At 34.8% G+C, this 5,623-nt stretch overlaps 1 protein-coding gene across 1 annotated transcript in view; it reads left to right on the top strand.

Moving 5' to 3' along the window:
* The first annotated feature begins 4,918 nt into the window (after positions 1-4,918).
* The window catches only part of LOC108361850 (uncharacterized), a 66,485-nt gene continuing 65,780 nt past the window's right edge, over positions 4,919-5,623 (top strand). The window contains exon 1 of the mRNA XM_017614613.1: positions 4,919-4,983. The gene's annotated coding sequence lies outside the window, so the exon portion shown is untranslated. The remainder of the gene's footprint in view (positions 4,984-5,623) is intronic.

Raw genomic sequence — 5,623 nt, forward strand, 5'->3', positions numbered from 1 at the left:
AAATAGAATAAACAATTATTCGCAAATAAATTGGATTTATTTTATAACTGACAACTAACGTACGCTTTTTGTTCTTTTCTCCAGTTTGATTTTGACTCTATTACCGCCGACAACTTTATGTGTATACATATTTACAAGCTGTCAAAATTTTGCGTAGTCCCACGAGCTAGGTAAAAATTATGGCATTCGTATTCGTATTTGTTTGGTATTTCCAAATTTTCTCTTTTTTATCAGTTGGCAAAAGCCCTCAGTGGCAGCGCTCCGAGCGTTGAGACAGTAATTTCATGTCAATTAGTAGAAAAGTTCCATGTTGAAAAAACTTTTTTATTATGGCGAGAAAATTTTACATTTCTGTTGTGCCAATTCGTAACTTTTTACTGCTGGAAATTTTGACAGTTGCTCTGGTGCAAAAGAAGTTGAGCAATTAAAATCAGAAATTATACAAAAAAAGACTTGTCTTTATTGACTTTTATTCTTCTAGAACTAAAAGCCATGCATTTATTAGACGCTTTAGTAATAACATTAGAACAAAAAAAAATCTTCAAAACCGTCAGGCCGGGTTGAAAATTTTCATTCACCTTATAGTTAACAAAAATTTACAGTCCTTAGTATTTTCTCTCAATTCGCAATGCCGTTTGCACAAAAAAGGTTATGAAATGCGTTTTATTTAAATCGTTTAGAAAATGAGTCATTTATGTATGCCATTTTATGTGGAATTATTCAATAAATTTCGTTTTACACTATAATTTTTGAAACTATTTGGAGTTAATTATTTTTTGTTTCTTAAAAGCAACCCTGCGTGCTTGGAAGGCGTGTGTACAAATAATTTCATCCCTAGCATATTCATCCCCGAGGAAGGCAGTCGCCAAATTCAACGAAGGTTGTTTCTGGGCACGATCCAGAAAATAAAGGTCGCGCCATTCGCGGACCGCTAACCCTCTCTTCGTCGATTTGACAGCATCCACCCAATCGCTGACGTCATTAAATACTTTTGTTTATATTCACTGTTGCCAACTTTATGCTTTTCGCACCAAATTTAGTGGGTATTCAAAACGCTAAAATTTTTGAGTTTCGTGCATGGTGCGTTTTTGGTGTTTTTGTTTTTAGTTTGAAGACACCAAATTAGAAAATCTTAAAAAACTGGAAGCAAAATTTATAGCAATTGTAAGTGTGGTAAGCCAGTTTACAAAAATTTTAACAAAATCATGGCACAGTGACATAAGCGACTACAAAATATGTGGCAGCACCTTCAATCATGCCAGATGAAATCGACCGTCGTGCAAGAAACATTAATTTTTATTAATTTGAATCGGCATCCTTACAATAAAATTATGTATGTATATAAAGTCCGTAAAATACACCAATATAAATTTGGTGCTTTTTCAAATTCAAAACTTGGCAATACTGCCTTTTGTTCGATGCTTCCTCTTTTTCTTGTCGAGTTCGTCTTGCTCTCTCATTCTGGTATTTATTGACGTCATGGCCAGTTGCTCTCAGCTTGATTGGCGCAATCTTGTATTCTATCGTTCTTGGTTTCTGGGTATATTGTGGTTTGTAGGGATGCAACATGATGCAATATGATGGGGATGCAAGTAAAAAAAGACATCGATGTTTTTTTCGATTTGATGCATCGAAATATAGCGACGATGAATATCGATGTATCGTATAAAAACATCGATATTTTCGATGCAGCGAATGAATATATCAACGGTTTCTTTCAATTCAAAATATACAACAACAAAATGAAACAATCGTAAATTCGGTAAATGTTTAAGTGATAACTCACAGTTTAGGGCCGGTTGTTCAATGTCTGGTTATCGCTACCACTACACTATCGACGATTTCGACATCATGCATGTAACATATGATCGATAAAACAGTCGTTGTACTTAACCGGAGCTTCTACCTCCGATTTGTGCTAATCAGACATTGAACAACCGGCCCTTAATGTATTAATTGATTTAAACAGTTACAAATCCCAGTTTATTCTGTTTTTGGGAAGTCTTCGAAAAAAATTTCGGAAGATACGGAAGTGGCGACAATTGTTAAATGTTTATAAGCATAATGAAATAATATAAAGGGTGCCAGCTAGCAATCACATTCTATTTCGGTACACTTATTTGGCAATTTATTATAATAATTTGTTTTTAATTTGACTTTCATAGTAACCCAGTAGAGAAATTATTAAGTTTTTTGATTTCAGTAAAAAAGTTAAATAAAAAAAGACCATAAATTACGTTCATTCCTTATCTTTTTGGACTAAAATCTGAAAAGTGTCAAAATGCCAGAGCGTAAGCAAAATGCGCTCACTAAAAGAGAATAACAGGAAAAGTAAAGGAACGCAAAAAACCAAATTTTTAGTCCAAAGAATGGCAACAACAAAGCTAACGTCAAATAAGAATGGAAATGTATGTATAAAACACAAGAACAAGCACAATAAACACTTACTATATCAATTATTTTATGCCTCCTTCCAATTTCAATTCACTTTTTTTACTTTTTAGATTATTCTCACTTTTTGCGTATTCTTTAATTTCCGTTAATTTAAATTTAGTTGAGTTTGACACTTTTCAGGATTTTGCCAGAAAAAATTCTTCTGACTAAATCTGACTACTTCGGACTGATGAGAGTCACTCTCACTGGGTGCTGCTCTCTCATTTTAGCTGTCATTTCCGAGTTAAGGAACGCTTTTTGGACTAAATCTGACTACTTCGGACTTTTTCTGACTATTTATGGGAGATAAGGAACGCTCCTATTATTGCAAAATTGTGCAAAAGCACAGATAACGTTGCAATACTAATGTTTTCAGTCCGTCGGGATGAGGACCTAAGCCAAAATCGGGCAGAGGATGCAACAAAACCAAGGGTTAATGCCAGAATTGATAAAAGCGAAAATGACGAAACTCAAGTTTTGCTTTGAAATAAGCTTACATCAAACTGGCTGCCACACTTTATATTATTTCACTATGCTGATAAGCTATGTGACAAAATTTTGGAAATTGCGGTTTAACTGGCTAACCAGAATGGTGAGGCTGTGGTATGTAGCAAAAGCTGTCAAAAGTTAAAATATTCTAAATGCTCTAAGCTTCCCACAATATGTAGCTGTGGTTATGGTGTATTATTGGTTATGTAGCTGATGTAGCTAGCGAAATAGCTTGTGGCCAGTAAAATCTGTCCAAATTTCTAAATGGTTTTAGAGTGTCAATATCTTATCAATTAATATCATAATGTAGATGATATTTTGGCAATAAAAGTTTCTACCAAAGAACGTAGATAACAAGAAGGGACACCTCTGTAAAAGTCGTGGGAAGGCAAAGAAATAGAACGCCTTTTCTTATATACCCAAAGATGGAAGTGCGTTTATTTCTAGAACAAAGGAACTGTTACATTAAAACAACAAATATCAGTACATATAAGTTAAATAAACTCACCGCAGTTTGCGCCACTTCAACTTGACATCCACGACAAAAATGATTTCACGAGAATTAAATTACAATGTGGTGCTGCCACTCAAACAAATGTCAAAGAGGAAGTGGGCAAACTACGTTGAGTGTACAGAGCTGCCAGTTGTACGAATAATAGGGATGGGTGATTTGTTACAACCTCGTTATAATTGTAGGGAAAGTGCGCAACAGGGGCGTGCCTTCTCTTTTGCCGTAGTGCTTTTTTTGATTGGATGAAAAGAGAAGGCACGCCCCTGTTGCGCACCTTCGCCACAATTATAACGAGTTGTCCCTTCTTGTTATCTACGTTCTTTGGTTTCTACTAATACAGTAGCAATTTATTAATGCAATAACATTTTGGATAATATTAATAGAATGTATATTCTAATAGTACATAAATAGTGAAAAATCCACATTTAGAATAGTTACTAGAGCGAAGAGTTTGGAAGCATACAAAATAATTTTAGTATGCAAAGTGAACATTGCACACAAAAGTCGATGCATCGAAAAAAATACATCGATATATCGATTTATATCGGAAGGTCCAAAACATCGGTTTTATTCGATACATCGAATAGGAAACATCGATGTTTCCGATGCATCGATGTTTTTTTTGCATTCCTACCAGAGCTGTCAAACTATCAATAGTCAAGTCCATCGATGGTTTACGATAGTATTAAGGGTGACTATCGATACTATCGATAGTATCGACCCATTTCATACATATGTTCTTCTAAATCCATTTATTTTTCATTATCTTGCTATTATAAATTTACTTATTTTAAGGGCTCACGGTTGCATTTTAGTATCGAGAAATATTGATAGAAATTCATTCGCCGTGTAGACAGTCAAAGCGATTTCAGAAATTTTCCCTGCAATTCGCCTTTCGGAAATAAACAAATTTCTTTCGAAAAATACTTTACATGCAAGGTACCACTGCTCATGCAACTGCTTTCTGATATTTCTCAATTTTACAGTCTTTTGAAATATACTGCGTTGCCACGTCTGGCACGCTCTTAAGACGGCAATGTAACCTCTGCTATTTCCACGCTTAAAATATAAAATGATGCTTTTAGAAATAATGCCATGAACCAACTAAAGAGATCACCCAGCACGACAACCGTGTATTTGTAATTGCATTTGAGAAAAAAATAATAGTTGATAACGTCATTTTTTAATCGGTTGTTTCATTCACACTCACGGTTTAATTCCGTTTCATTCACATGGCGGCGAAAAAATGACGTCACTGTAATTAAATTGTTTGAAATTTTTTTTTCATCATTTGAGACAACATGTTGTGTGTTTTGACAGCTAATGTATCAAACCGTTCAGAAGACACATTACGATCACTAATTTTTTTAGCAACGGTTGCGCTCAACTGCTGCGCCTTCTGAACCTACCCAATGAAACGATAGTGGCGATAGTACTAAAACTATCGATAGTTATTTCATGTGACTAGACTATCGATGTTATCGTCGATAGTTTGACAGTTCTAATTCCTACTTGTTTGCTTGTTTACTTTGTCGAAGAAGAGTAGTGAAATCTCAGTATATCCAGTAAACAAACTTAGTTATTTTTTTTCACCAAGTTTGGTCCCCATAAAGGACTAGGGTTGCAAGCAACGCTTTTTCGGCAATTAGGGTGTTGTGCAGCTATTTATTGTGGTGCAAATTATTTAAGCACTGGAGAGATTTATTCACATGGAATTGGAGATAGGGCTGATAGATTTATTTTAAATAAATTGTGAATCTGCGAAAATATCTTTTCAGCAGATGAATATACTTTTTCACCTTTCTCCCGAAAATTTACATACAGGCTCGAAAATATGCGAGTAACATTCAAATATCGTCGCTTGGATGGAAAATTGCCGGAAGCGTCATTTTGACAATTTGCGGTTTTCGGATATCTTCTTTAGTTTCCGAGTAATTGACTAAAATGTTTTCGGCTATTTGGTACAAATTGCGTTAGTATTGCTGTCGTACTAAACTAATCAAAATCTTTCAAATAGAGTTATCTGTTCTTCTTTAGTTTCCGACATATTCAGCTTTATCATGAGTTTCATTTTCTAGAACCGGGTCACTTTTTACTTTTCGTTTGCGTGTATTCACTACAGGTGGATGAAAAAACTGTTGGCGAAATTTGGTTCGGGCGAAACTCACGATTAGGCTGATTAGTAAAAAG

Source organism: Rhagoletis zephyria, unplaced genomic scaffold (assembly GCF_001687245.7).
Source record: "Rhagoletis zephyria isolate East Lansing unplaced genomic scaffold, Rhagoletis_zephyria_1.1 Rzeph_scaffold_00863, whole genome shotgun sequence".
Taxonomy (NCBI): Eukaryota; Metazoa; Arthropoda; class Insecta; order Diptera; family Tephritidae; genus Rhagoletis; species Rhagoletis zephyria.